At 48.8% G+C, this 15428-nt stretch overlaps 1 non-coding gene across 1 annotated transcript; it reads left to right on the top strand.

The window, feature by feature from the left end:
- Positions 1–9985: 9985 nt before the first annotated feature.
- On the top strand, positions 9986–10089 carry LOC123624914. Its single transcript, XR_006730275.1, has one exon. It is a non-coding gene; the product is annotated as a small nucleolar RNA U13 (small nucleolar RNA).
- Positions 10090–15428: the final 5339 nt, after the last annotated feature.

The raw sequence follows: 15428 nt of genomic DNA, 5'->3' as shown, positions 1-15428 counted from the left end.
ACGGCCCCTACAGCTCAGAGCCAGCAACAGTGTCCCGCGTCCTCGTCACGCGTAGGACCTCTCTGGCTTCTCCTGCCACATTTCTCTTCTGCCTCCAGCCAGAGGAAGTTCTCTCCCCTGAGGGCTCCTGTGATTAGATTGGACCACTCGCTGTTCTGCAGAATGTCCCAAAGCATGAGGCTGCCCTTAGGGTGCAGGAAGTAACGGATGAAGGCTGATTGAGGGCAGTACCCAGAAATGGCACTGTATTCTGTTAGTCCAAGCAGGTTCAGGTCCTGCCCAGATTCAAGGGGGTTATAAAAAGTAAAATTCCATCGATTGCTGGTCATTGTCACCTTTCAGTAGAGCATGCAGGATGGAGATATTGCTGCTGTGGTCACTGCTGGAAAACACAATTTGGCCACTATAGATACAAGAATCAGCTTTGGCATTCCTCAACCCCACTGCTGTGAGTGTGCACGAGGCTGCTGGGGCGAGTGTGGGCATCTGTCTGAGGTCCATACCCCTGACACCTCCAGAGGTTTTGTCCAACCCCGGTGTCGGGGGATGGGAGACACGTGAACATCACCGTCCCAGGCACTGAATCTGCTGTCATGGCATGATCCCTCCCTGCTGAAGACAAGCAGGAGAAAGGTCCAACTCTACCAACACACATACACATTAGGTGTTCTTTCTTTACAAAAATATATACAAAATGTAGTAACAGAACAGGGATAACTATCCCATTTTATAACAATAGCAAATAGAGAGAGATTACATTGGATCTGGTTGCATCCTAAGGGCAGCCCAAGGATAACTCCTTACATTCACACAGTAATTCTGTGATGTGACACCATTATCAGGGAAACCAAGGAACAGAGAGGTAAAGCACTCACCCAATGTCACACAGCTAATAAGTCAAGATTTGAAACAAGTTATTGTATGCATATGAGTCCATATTCTTAAACACTCTAATCATCGGAGTCTAAAAACAAACAGACACAAAACAAAAATAAACATGAAAAATAAGACTTTTGATTACCTTTGATCAACTACCGGCAGGGTCCAGTCCCTGATGTGGCCGGCTCCTGTGGTACACATTACCACACCCTGTGATGTGTTTGGTGTCTGGTGTCTTGCTGCCCTTGGCAGGCCCAGCACACCCCTGGTTAGGTTTTGTGGGATGCAGCCCCGGTTAATGGTCCGGAGGGAAGCAGACACTGTCCTGGTAGGCTGAAAATAGCCCCCCAAATATATCCACGTCCTAATTACTAAACTAGCAAATAATACCTTATTTGTGGGAAAGGTCTTCACAGATGTAATTGAATTAAGGACTTTGAGATGAGGACAGTATCCTGAATTACCCGGGTGGGTGCTACCCGCAATCACGCGTATCCTCAGACGCAGGCAGGGCGACATTTGAGATTCGATACACACAGAGGAGCATGTGATTGAAGATGGCGCAGGGAGAGACTTGAAGACTGAGTGATGCGACCACAGTCCAGGGAACACAGGCGGCCACTAGAGGCTGGAGGAGGCAAGGGAGGGGTTCTCCCCGGGAGCCTGCGGAAGGTGCATGGCCGTGTTGTCACATGATCTCAGCCTGGTGAGACTGAGTTTGGACTTCTGGCCTCTGGAACTGTGAGAGTAAATTTCTGTTGCGTAAGCCACCAAGTTTGCAATCATTTGGCAGCAGTCCCCACTCTGGCTCCAGGGACCAGTTTCATGGAAGACAATTTTTCCACGGACAGAGGGGTGGGGTGTGGGGGTAGGGTGTTGTGGGTGGGGGTGGGGGTGGTGCAGAGCTCAGGTGGGCCCTGGGGTTGGGGACCGCAGTGCTAAAGCAGCCACAGGAAACTAATATGACAGCCTTGTAAGATTCGTGTCGTTTGAGGTCCTTGCATGATCTTCAAGCTGGGTGGCTTCTATCTGCCAACAAGGGGAAGGGGCTGCCACAGCAGGCTCGCGGGGCTCCAGGCATCTGGGAGTGTAAGGCTCTCGCTGCGTCTGCTCAGATATCCCCATATCGAGTCTCCGGGTCCCTTTGGCACAGGAGACTTGAGGAGCTGGGGGTCAGTCTTCCCTGAAGCCCCAGCTCTGAGGAAGATCTTCCGAGTCTGTTTTCGATTCGTCTGCTACCAAGATGGATTCTGGCGTTCAAGTTCTGCCTTGAACTGCTGATTAATCACCTGAGCCTCCGTGGTCTCAGGAAGAGCCATCAGTTCTGTGGGCCTTGTCCCCTTCCCCCCAGGACCCCCTAGAGCCTGGGATACCACTCCCGCCCAGGCTCCTTTCTCCCCAGCCTCACCCCTGTGCACCACAGATAAAAATTCTGACCCCTGCTAAGCATGGCAAGGGCTTAGAAAGGCTCTCCGCAGGCCACCTGCCACCATGGAGGGGTCCCACTGACAGTGTAAAAGGAAAATCAAAGTGTCAGAGCCACCCCCTACACTCCTTATGCAAAAGAGAAGGTAAAAGCCTCAGGCACCTGTGAAGACCTGGCCCCACAGATCAATCATTAAGGAAATTTCTTGCTAACCTCCCATAAACAAGGACGTGCAAATTGTACCTATGTCTCGCACCTAAAACTAAAGCCTATCAGATTCCACACTAACAGTGAATCACAAGTTTATCTTACAGGTGACAGAACTGGAGACAAGACAGACCCAGACATTCTTCCACCCACCCAGGGACACCTACATAATTGATGCTTCCTTCACTCCCTTATTTTATGGAAAATGTAGATTTCTTGGGCCTCACTCCCCCTGTCTTTTTCCTTCTCTCTGTATGCCTTTAAAATGCTGAAGTTTCCAACCTCGCCTTCAGAAAAACTGCCATAGCTTGTCTACCGTTCGTGTTTTTCCCAGGAGTGTCCTCAAAATCTTGGGTTAATAAACCTCCATTGGCTGGGCGCAGTGGCTCACGCTTGGAATCCTAGCACTCTGGGAGGCCAAGGCGGGTGGACTGTTTGAGCTCAGGAGTTTGAGACCAGCCTGAGCAAGAGCGAGACCCCGTCTCTACTAAAAATAGAAAGAAATTATATGGACAACTAAAAATATATATAGAAAAAATTAGCCGGGCATGGTGGCGCATGCCTGTAGTCCCAGCTACTCAGGAGGCTGAGGCAGGAGGATTGCTTGAGCCCTGGAGTTTGAGGTTGCTGTGAGCTAGGCTGACACCACGGCACTCTAGCCCGGGCAACAAAGTGAGACTCTGTCTCAAAATAAATAAATAAATAAACCTCCATTGATTGAGATTTTTGCCTCATTTACTTGGTTCGACACCAGTCAACTAGCAAGTGACCCCATTCCAACAGCCCTTGTACAGTCGCTTGCCAGGACCACTTTTGATGCAAATCGTCTGAGATTCAGTTCTCTGGAAGCACCTTGACACAGAACTGTGGGCAGAAGGCTGACTGGGGAGGGCTCTCTGGAGATACTCCCGTAAGAACACGAGGAAGGCACCATGGTGGGGAGAAGGTGACCACAGTGCAAGGCAACAGGGACTTTAGCCCACACTACGGTGAGCTCTGCAGCTGGGAAGGCCCTTCAGAGTTGTCCCAAACTGCAACCGGGGACTCAGGCTTTGGTATGTCTATGTCAGCCTGCCATTGGCCGTGGGCAGTCCCCTGGGAGGGGGACTACATTTGAGCCAAGGCAGTTCCCTGGGGCTGCTGGCACTTCCCACGAGGGGTGCAGCCGGGAGCCAGAAGCAGCCAGCACCCCCAACAGCTGGGGGCCGGGCGTGGGGGTCCTGAAGAGGGATCTGGGGGGAGCAGAGCCGTATCCACCACCCGGCTGCAGCGTGGGGGCCTCGCCTGTGCACGGCCCTTCCCAGGTCTGGGCAGGGCCCTGTCATTGTGCTTAAATGGCCATATATTTTTATAAAATTAGCAAAATGAAATCTTTTTCCATTCTCTTTCTTAAAATGAGCCCCTAAATTGTAGAAGCAAGTGCCGAGCCCCACTAATCCCGGATCAGCCCCCACAAGCGAGAGCAACTCGAAGCAGAGACTCCACGCTGGGCAGAGTTTGCACAGGGGCTGGGCTGCTGTACCAGGGGGACCCCAAGTCCAGTGGGTGCAACCACACAGTGCGATCCTCTGCCAGCTCCTCGTCCCACGGTGCGTGGCAGGATGGCCCTACTCAGCCATCCGGGGATCCTGGGTCCTTCCAGCTTTGTGCAGCACGGTCCCCTCGGGTGGCCTCCTTCACCTTTACCTTTCTCACACACTGGACGTCACAGCAGCCTTGCAAAGCCTGTGGGGACTTCTCAGAATGAAAGAAAATACACGGGACAAAGGAATCCAATTTTTTTGTAATGCAGTGATCAAAATATTTTTTCACACTGTGATATCGTAATTTATGTGCTTCTTCATTAATGCATTAAGTAAAAAAATCACCTGTGGCAGCTCTAATAACTACTGTGACTTAGAAGTAGAGATGAGCATAAACGCTATTTCAAGATGCCTGCTAGGAAACAATGTGATATGAAAATGTCTGTAATTTCTTTCAGTGACAAAGTTACAAATTCTAATGCAATTGTGGTTGGTTGCCTAGACTTGTAATAGATTTGTGGTAGACCGAATAGTGGCCCCCAAAGATGTTCTTGATCCCTGGACCCTAGGAATATGTCCCATTACATGGCAAAAGGGACTTTGCACATACAATTAAGTTGAGAGTTTGAGAAGGGGACGTTGTCTTGGGTTGTCCAGGTGGACCCAATGTAATCACAAATGTCCTTATAAGTGAGAAACAAGAGGTCAGAGTCAGTAGTAGGAAATATGACAACAGAAGCAGGCAGTTGGAGTGATGTAAGGACAGGAACGTCAGCCAAGGAATGCAGGAAGCCTCCAGAAGCTGTAAAAGGCAAGGAAAGGGATACTCCCCTGGAGCCTGCAAGGGAACCAGCCCTGCTGACACCTTGAGCTTCATGAGTGAGAAAGGAGACACCAGTAGAAGAACCACCTGGTCAACTCTCAGATCTTGAGAAATAATAAATCACTATTGTTTTTATCCACCAAGTGTTGGGTCATTTGTCATGTATCAGTAGGTAACAAAAATGGGCAAGCAGAGACATAAGAAGTGACGGGAGGAAACATACAAAGAAAAGACAAATTCTTTAACCATTTATTAAAGCCCAATGTCCTGTAGGTCCCAAAGAAAGCTGGGGAGGCAAATCATATATTTAGTTCATTAAATATGAAATGTTGGCCAGGCATGGTGGCTCACGTCTGTAATCCTAGCACTCTGGGAGGCTGAGGCGGGAGGATCGCTTGAGGTCAGGAGTTCAAGAACAGCCTGAGCAAGAGCGAGACCCTGTCTCTACTAAAAAAATAGAAAGAAATTATATGGACAGCTAAAAATATATATAGAAAAAATTAGCCAGGCATGGTGGCACATGCCTGTAGTCTCAGCTACTCGGGAGGCTGAGGCAGAAGGATTGCTTGAGCCCAGGAGTTTGAGGTTGTTGTGAGCTAGGCTGATGCTGCTGCATTGTAGCCAGGTGACAAAGCAAGACTCTGTCTCAAAAATAAATAAATAAAAATAAAAAAATATGAAATGTCCAATTTCGAATCAAAAGTGTAGTTTCTTATATCTCAAACAAGAAGCAGTACAATTAATCAAAGTATGCGCCTACACTAGCCACACAGTTTTGCCATCTTAACGGTAGCTTGTTTACGCCAGCAGCAAAGAAGCCTGGAGAGCGAGTGGTGATGAAATCGTGAAAGGCGTTTTCCACAGCTTGCTGAGAACTGAATATTTTTTCTTTCAAAAAGTGGTCCAAAGCCTGGAAGAAGTGGAAGAGGTTCTCTGGGCGCCAGGGAAGCAGGCAGCGTTAGGGGCAAGCGGAGCCAGAGCGGCTGGGTGGTGCGGCGGGCTGCTGAGGGCGCCCATAGAAGTGGGAGCTGAAGCGCACGCCCTCTGCAGGAGCCTCGCACGGGCCAAGGCCAGATGTACCGGGTCATCACCTCACTAAACAGCCAGCCCCGCGTCCCCCACGCCAGCAGGAACATGCTGGGGCTGGGGCGAGCATGTGAAAGCAGTGACCAGGCAGGGCACAGGCTCACACCGTGTGAGGCGCCTGGATACGCTGCTGCTACCCAAGTGAAAAGAGGGCAAATGCTGGCGAAAGCTGTCCCCTGCAGCAGCGTGGCCCTGGAGAAAGCACACAGCGCCCAGCAGTGCAGAGAAAGCGCTCTCACCTGCAGGTGGGCAAACCAGCCACCTGGAACCAGCAAGGAGGGCCCCGCCCTCCTCCGCGGTCCCTCCAGCGCCCTCTACTGGTCAGGCCCCGCAAGTTTCTGGCTGGCAAAGGGGAAACACGTGCAAGGCGTGGCCCCATTAGCAGAGCCGGCAAAAAGAGAGAGTTTAGGGGTTAAGAAGTGAATGCACCTAGAAAGTAATTCTGTAGCTACGTGACTTACAGCGGGCATGTGACCTGGGATTCACCAATCAGGTGCATCCACAGCAGCTTGGCTTCAAACGTGAGCCCCAATCCCAGAAGAACTGAAAACATAGGTCCGAAGAAAAACTTGAACCTGAATGTTCACAGTAGCATTATTTACAACAGCCAATGAGTGGAAACAAACCAAAAGTCTATCAACTGATGACTGGATAAACAAAATGTGGTCTATCCATACAATGGAATATTATTCAGCCAGAGAAAAGAAGGAAATTTTGATACATCCGTGCTACAACACGGATGAGCCTTGAAAACACTATGCCAATTGAAAGAAGCTGGACACAAAAGACAACATATTGTATGGTTCGATTTATACGAAATATATAGAACAGGCAAATCCATACAGACAAAAAGTAGATTAGTGGTTACCAAGTGCTAGGTGGGGGGAAGGGTTTGGGATGAAATGGTGGGTGATTGCTGAAGGGTATGGGAGTTCCTCTTGGGATAATAAAAAATATTCTTGAGACAGAGTCTCACTCTGTTGCCCGGGCTAGAGTGTTGTGGCGTCAGCCTAGCTCACAGCAACCTCCAACTCCTGGGCTCAAGAGATCCTTCTGCCTCAGCCTCCTGAGTAGCTGGGACTACAGGCATGCAACACCATGCCTGGCTATTTTTTTTGTATATATATTTTTAGTTGTCCATATAATTTCTTTCTACTTTTTTTTTTTTTTTGAGACAGAGTCTCACTTTGTTGCCCAGGCTAGAGTGAGTGCCGTGGCGTCAGGCTAGCTCACAGCAACCTCAAACTCCTGGGCTTTAGCGATCCTACTGCCTCAGCCTCCCAAGTAGCTGGGACTACAGGCATGCGCCACCATGCCCGGCTAATTTTTTCTATATATATTTTTAGTTGTCCAGATAATTTTTTATTTCTATTTTTAGTAGAGACGGGGTCTCGCTCAGGCTGGTCTCGAACTCCTGACCTCGAACGATCCACCCGGCTTGGCCTCCTAGAGTGCTAGGATTACAGGCATGAGCCACCGTGCCCGGCCAATTTCTTTCTACTTTTAGTAGAGACAGGGGTGTCGCTCTTGCTCAGGCTGGTCTCAAACTCCTGAGCTCAAACAATCCACCCGCCTTGACCTCCCAGAGTGCTAGGATTACAGGCATGAGCCACTGCGCCCAGCCAAAAAATATTCTAGAATTGATTGTGGTGATGGCTTCGCAACTCTGTGAATATACTAAAATCCACTGAATTGTATACTTTAAGTAGGTGAATTATATGGTATGCGATTTATATGTCAATGAAGCTTTTACAAAAAAAAATGTAATGTAATGTCAGGTAGGGAGAAGGAGTATGGAATACATAGACAGACTTGAGTATGAAGTCTGGCCCTGCCACTTACAAATCCTCTGACCTTGAGTAGGTTGCTTTGTCTTTCTGATCTTAGTTTTCTCATCTACAAAATTGGGACAATAACACCTACCTCATGAGGTCATTGTGAGAATTCAATGACATGAATAATTGTACCTGGGACATAATAAGTGCTCAATAAATGTTGGGCTCTGCTGTTTGTTAAAAAGTGAGCCACAAGAGGGGGTGGTTACAAAAACAGAAAGCTGTCACCTGGCGACCAGTGCCATAGAAGCCTCTGGTCATTTGGGGGCGGTTGTGAAGGAGAACCTGGAGCCCAACCTTGACCATCAGAGGTTCTAAGCAGCAGGAAGAGAATCCCACCCCACCCACCCACCCAGAGAGGGCCTCGTGGTGTGTTTGGGCGTTATTCTGGGCATTTAGCTTCATAATCTGCCTCTCTGACCTCCCTGATAATCTACAAGCTCCCCAATACCCTTGACTGCTCAAACTACTCAGTGCTGATTCTGCTGTTTGCCATTAAGAGCCCTGACACATGCAGCCAGAAATGGGCTTCTTGCTCAAGGAACAGCACCCAGGCCATGTGGCAGAGGTAGGGGAGTGAAGAAGGGATGAGGTTAGAAGGCCAGGAGGGTCCAGGCCTCAAAGGGCTTTGTGAGGCAAGGCTTTCTATTTTATTCTGAGTGGAATGGGAGCTGTAAGAGGGCTTTGAATACAGGGGGATGTGATCTCTGTGTGGGAAAAGGGGTGTAGGGGTATGGGACGAGCAGGAGGAGGCTGCTGTGATCATCCAGGCAGGAGGTGACAGACAGGTAGACAGGACCAGGATGGGGGGGGGGTGTGGGGAAGGTGAGAAGTGGATGAATTTGGAAACACGTTGAAAGTACAGCCACTAGGACATACGGATGAATTGAAAATGGTATGATTGTGTGTGTGTGTGTGTGTGAGACAGAGAGAGAGAGAGAGAGAGAGAGGTGGTGTGATGAGTACAATGAAGCCTCAATTTCATCAACAGGAAAAGAAGAACAATACTACATAGGTTGTTGTGGGGACTCTATATAATGTGGGTACAAAGCACTTAGCATAGTTCATGAAACACCATCTGATACTATGAACCCATCATATTTCTCCTGGCACCACCATAAACCCATGTGTCCCCTAGGATTTAAAAAAAAGTCTCCACCATGCCCCAAATTCTTCAAAAACATCTATGCCTTATTTAGTATTTTGTTCTTTCATCATCCTTAGGAAGCAGGAGTGACTCAGGGTGACTTCCTCTCCTCCCACTACTCTGGGTTCTGAGGATTCTACACTCAGAGTTCTCTTTCTAGAAGACTTCCAGGCTCACCGCTCTAGGCTCCTTTCTGTTTCACTTTCACTTTCAGTCTCTCAGGTGTCGTCTCTTGATGATACCTGGGCTTCACCAGTGCTGCCCTGGCGGTAAATTCCAAACTGAGGTGGTGCGTTTGCTTTTCTTACATCAGCTGGCATTGCCCCAGTGGTTCATGCTCTTGCTTGCTTTATAATCCACTGGGGACCTCTAAAGATAACCTATGTCTGGGCTGCAACCTCAGAGATTTGATTCATCTTAATCAGTACTCTATCAGTGGTTCCTAAACTTTAAAGTGCATTAAAATCAGCTGAAGTCTTGCTAACCCATAGATGTCTGGACACTCCCCCTCCCCAATTTCTCATTCAGTAGCTCAGAGAATTTTCATTTCTAACAAATTTGCAGGTGAAGCTGATGCTACTAGTCTGAAGACCACACTTTGAGAATCACAGCTCTATCCCAAGAGGTGGTAATATGTGATGGTTAAAACTCTCACTCTTGGGCCGGGCATGGTGGCTCACGCCTGTAATCCTAGCCCTCTGGGAGGCCAAGGCGGGTAGATCACTCGAGGTCAGGAGTTTGAGACCCTGTCTCTACTAAAAATAGAAAGAAATTATCTGGCCAACTAAAAATATATATAGAAAAAAAAATTAGCTGGGCATGGTGGTGCATGTCTGTAGTCCCAGCTACTTGGGAGGCTGAGGCAGGAGGATCGCTTAAGCCCAGGAGTTGGAGGTTGCTGTGAGCTAGGCTGATGCCACAGCACTCACTCTAGCCTGGGCAACAAAGTGAGACTCTGTCTCAAAAAAAAAAAAAAAAACTCTCACTCCTGAAAGTGTGGCCCAAACACCAACAGCATTAGCATCACCTTGGGAGAGTGCTAGAAATGCAGACTCTCAGATCCTTTTGTAGTTCCTAAGCGTGATGACGGGGCTTTCACACGCATGCGTCAGATGTGCCTCCCTCAATCCTTGTTACAACATCAGCCCATGACCCGTCTGACATTAAAAACAAAAGAAGAAATGCAGAATCTCGGGCCTGAGTCCAGACCTAATGAATCAGAAATCTGCGTGTTAACAATATCTCCAGGTGATTCATACACATGTTAAAGTTGAAGAAATACCAGGTTCAATCCCGGTGCTGCCTGTTATTAACTATGAGGTCTGGAAGCATCTTCTTGAGGTCTCAGTTTCCTCATCTGTAAAATGGGAGTAATTGTATTAATAATACCTACATCATAAGGCTATAGTAAGGATCAAATGAATTAACATAAAAGCATAACAGTGCCTTGCATAGGAGATTCACCAAACAAATGTTTGCTATTTTTGTTGTTACTGTTATATATTATTATTGCAATAATTCCCCCTTATCCATGGGGGATGCATTCCAAGACCCCCAGTGGGTGCCTGAAACCGTGGATAGTACCAAACCGTGCATATACTATGTTTTTTCTATCTGATAACCAAGGTGGCTACTGAGTGGCTAATAGGCAGGTAGTGTATACAGTGTGGATATTCAGGACAAAGGCACAATTCACGTCCCAGGTGGGATGTGCAAGATTTCCTCACACACAGAACGGAGCACAATTTAACACTGATGAATTGTTTATTTCTGGAATTTTTGGACTGCGGTTAGCTGTGGGTAATTGAAACTATGGGTAAGGGAGGACTACTGTATTATTATTATTATTATTTTCAGCTCCCAGGTGTTTCCAATGTGCAGCCAAAGCTAAGAGATCCTAAGCAAGGCCAAACCCTTCCCCTGGGACCCCAGGAGCCATGGAGATATCGATAAAGGTGTCAAAAGGCACTGAAAGGGAGAGGCAGACAGCAGGACAGAGGCCGGAATTAGAAAAACATCAGCAAAGCCCCAGAGACCGAGACTTCAGAAATCAAAAGCTGAATCCAGCGTCTCCCGGCAGGGGAGACAGAGACTGCAGGAAATACACCCACAGAGAAGCAGCGCCAGCCCGCTCTCACAGCCAGAAGTCGGGGTGAAGCTAAGTGAGGCCGACCTTCCTCCCTCATCAGCATCCGTCCGTCTGTCCGTCTGTCCCTCCATCCATCTCACTCCTTTCCCCAATCCACGGCCCAGCCCTGACTCCCCACTCCCAGCCATGTCCTCAGCCCTTCAGTCTCTCCATGCAACAGGCAGATGCCATCAGCCCAGTCGTCCCCGCAGCTGCGCTGGAGCAGGTATTGTCCTCTCACACATCTGGGAGAGGCTGTTGTGCTGTTGTGAGCTTGTTGTCGCCAGGCATCCAAGACGGCAGAGGCCACCACCTTCGTGAGTCTCCCCGCGTGGTGGCTGAGAAGGCAAGCTCTGCAGTCAGACAGACCTGGGTTTGAATCTGACCCTGCTAACTACCACGTAACCTGGGCAGATTACCTCTCTGTGCCTCGGTTTCCCCATGTAGGAAAATGAGAATCATAGTAAGTCTGTCCTGAGGATTTAGGCGGCTCACACAGGTGACATGTTAGAACGGTGCCCAGGACAATAAGCATTCCAATGCAGCCATGTGGCCGCTGATTTCCCACTCCTCCCGCTCTCACTCGGTCCTGCCTCTCTCCGATCTCTGTGGACTCACACCCTCCTCCTCCTCCTTGGGAGATTACTGAGTTCTACCCTCCCCCTCTGCCTCTGTCCTCAGACCCACTCCCCCTGAGGGACAGTGACAGTAAACACTTGGTCAGCCCTGGTACATGGCAGGGCCTCATTAACAGTTGAGGAAAGAATGGATGAAGGAATTCTTTGGGACTCCAGGCCAGAAGGGTGGGTCATGGCTCCCACCCCTCCACAGGACCTGAAACCGGGGACTTGCGACTGCAAATGAGGCATTGAGGGGCACGAAGGATGGGTCCCTGGGAGGGACAAAGGTGAGCAGGATGGCGGGGTCAGGTGAAGGGGGACAGGGGCCAGCGAGGGGAAAGGGACCCACTAGGGCGGGTTGAAGAGAAGGTGAGAGAGGCACGTGAGGGGACAGACCCGAGTCGTCCTGGTGACGGGTCCTGGTGAGGAAGTTTGAGGACACAGGCGAGGGACAAAATCGGGAAAGGGAGGGGAAGAGCCCAATGGGGTCCCAGCTCCCCTCTCCAGCGGCATCCTGCCCTGGCCCTCTCATCTGGCTCTCCCCCAGCCTCTCTAACCTGTCCCTCCTCTAACCTGTCACCTTTCCCCTCCCCTTTCCCCCCTTGCTCATCTGTGCCAACACCTGTCCCTCATCTACGTGTGTGCCCGTCCCCCCTGCTCTTCCCACCCGGCCCCTCCTCCCTCTTCCCCTTCCCCTCTCCCCTCCACCTCTTCGCATCTGTCATCTCGACCTTTTTCCCTACTTGTGCCCCTCTTTGCAGGTATCCTTTTTACCGGCTGGGACTTCCTGTTTCCCACCCAGGGTCCCGCGTGCCCCGCCCAGAGCTTCTGGGCACCCCGGGGCGGCGGAGGAGGGGCTGTGGGACCCGGGCTGGGAGCAGCCACCGCAGGACGACAGCAGACCCGCCGGGGAGCAAGAGGCAGAGGTGGGAGGGGGTCCGAGAAGGCTGCCCAGGAGGTGGAGGTTGCCCCGGGGCCGGGGGCTGGCCGTGGGATCTGAGGGTCTGCCCGGCGAGCGGCGGCGCCAGTCCCCCTCGCCCACCCCCGGCCCGGATGCACTGAAATGTCCCTTCTGCCCCGCTCCCGCCCTCTGCCTTTGAGGGTTACCCCCCCCCCCCCCCACACACACCTTAGTCTGTTCCCTCTGCAATAACAAAATACCATAAACTGAGTAGCTTATAAAGGCCAGAAATGTATTTATTGCAGTACTAGAGGCTGGAAGTCCAAGATCAAGGTGCCCGAAGATTGGGTGTGTAATGAGGGCCCCTTTCCTGGTTCATTGGCTGTGACTTCTTGCTGTGTCCTCAGCTGGTGGAATGTGCCAGGACACTAATCCCATTCGCGAGGGTTCCGCCCCCGTGACCTCGTCTGCTCCCAAAGGTCCCACCTCCTAATTCCATCACTTTGGGGCTTAGGATTTCAACATAAGAATTGCAGGGCGGGGGAGGGGCACACAAACGATAGCAGGGGGTGCAGAGGCTAACACCCCCTGTGGGGGTCCAGAGGCTAGCACCCCCTGTGGGGGTTCTGAGAGACACACCAGAGAATCCAAGGTGGCCCGCTGGCACTGTGGGACGGGGTGGGCAAAGGAAGGTGGGCGGAGACCTCCTCTGACTGAAAGTCCTTTGACTCAGCTCTTCCCAACCCCACATGGGAACCTGACCTTGTGTTCCTTCCACCTAACCTACTAGCACCCCCCAGGACAAGTTTCCAGGAGCATTGCTAAGCGAGGAATGCAAGTGGTGGGAAAACGTATAAGGTATGATTGCATCCACTTTGGTAAAACCAACAGCAAAAACAATATATGCATGAGTCTACAGTTGATTAAGCGGCTGTCAGTCAACAATGGTTATCTAAAGGGGTTGGAGTGGGAAAAGGAGATGGGGAGGAAAGAAGAAAAGAAAAAGTCTTGTAGCTTCATGGAAAAATAGGCATGGAATAAGTTTTCTTTCTTTCAGTACATTTTTATCAACTTTGACGTTTTACAAACTTTTTTATTTTAAAATACCATATATTTACAAAAAGTTGCAAAAACACTACTGAGAGGTTCCCTGTACCCCTCACACTGCTTTCCCTGATGGAGACATCTTGCACAACCATAGCACATTCTTAAAACTAGAACACTGTCATTGTCACAGTGCTATCCACAAAACTACGCACATTACTGGGATTTCGCCAGTTTTTGCATGCACTCATTTCCTTTTGTATGTCTTTGTGTATAATTCAGTGACATTTGATCACATGTAAAGCCGCACAATCAAGATACAGAATTGCTTCCTCACTACATAGAAATGCCCGAGTGCCACCCTTTATATTATAGTTACATCTTCCCTCTCCTTCCCTTATCCTTGACAACCACTAATCTGTCACCATCTCTGTAATTTTGTCATTTCAAGAATGGTGTATGAGTGCAATCATATAGCATGTCATTTTTTCAGACTAGCTTTTTATTTCCGTCAGCCACAATGCCCTTAAACTCCACCCAAGTCGTGTACATCAATAGTTAAATCCCTTTTATTGCTGGGTGGTCTTCCCGTGTGTGGATGTGCCCGACTTTAACCGTTCACTTGTCAAAGGACATATGGCTTGCTTCCAGTTTGGGGCTATTACAAATAAAGTTGCTATGTTTATACATATCAGCTTTTTGTGCAAACAAACATTTTTATTTCCCAAGGATAAAAGCCCAGGAGTGTGACTGCTGAGTTGTGTGATGAGTGTATGGTTAAATGTTTAAGAAACTGTAAACTGTTTTCCAGAGTGGCTGTAACATTTGACATTCCCACCAGCAATGCATGAGAGGTCAAGTTTCTTCACATCCTCGGAAGCATTTGGTCCTATCAATATTATTAATATAATTTGTCATTCTAATAGGGGTGTAGTGGTATCTCATGGTGGCTTTAATTTGCATTCCCCTAATGGCTAGCAATATTGACATCTTTTCAGGTGTTTATTGACTGTGTATTCTCTTTGGTGAATTGTCTGCACATGTCTTCTGCCCATTTTCTATTGGATTTCTTCTTGTTTTAATGGATGAGGTTTTTGTTGTTCTTGTTGTTTTTGAGACAGAGTCTCACCCTGTTACCTGGACTAGAGCACCATGGCGTCAGGCTAGCTCAGGCAACCTCAAACTCCTGGGCTCAAGCAATCCTACTGCCTCAGCCTCTGGAGTAGCTGGGACTACAGGCGTGCGCCACCATGCCCGGCTAATTATATATATATACATATACATATATATATATGTATATTTTAGTTGTCCAGCTAATTTCTTTCTATTTTTTAGTAGAGATGGGGTCTCACTCTTGCTCAGGCTGGTCTCAAACTCCTGAGCTCAAAGGATCCACCTGCCTTGGCCTCCTAGAGTGCTAGGATTACAGGTGTGAACCACCACACCCGGCCTAATGGATGAGTTTTGAGAGATATTTGTATACCCATGCTCATAGCATTACTTGCAACAATCAAAAGGTGAAAGCAACCCAAGTGTCCATCACCTAATGAATGGATAAGAAAAATATAGTGTGTACATACAAAATTCAGCCTTAAAAAGGAAGGAAATTATAACACATGCTACAACTTGGATGGGAAAATGGAGAGTTATTGTTTAGTAGGTATAGACTTTCAGTTTTGCAAGATGAAATCACAACAATGTAAAGGAGAAGGAGAGGGAGTCTACTTAATGCCACTGAACTGCGAACTTAAAAATGGTCAAGATGGTAAATTTTATGTTGTGTTTATTTCATCCCAATAAAAATAATAA

The sequence above is a fragment of the Lemur catta genome, chromosome 19 (assembly GCF_020740605.2).
Source record: "Lemur catta isolate mLemCat1 chromosome 19, mLemCat1.pri, whole genome shotgun sequence".
In the NCBI taxonomy this organism is placed as follows: Eukaryota; Metazoa; Chordata; class Mammalia; order Primates; family Lemuridae; genus Lemur; species Lemur catta.
Note: the sequence above shows the minus strand (reverse complement) of the source record. Positions and strands in the feature narration are given on the sequence as shown.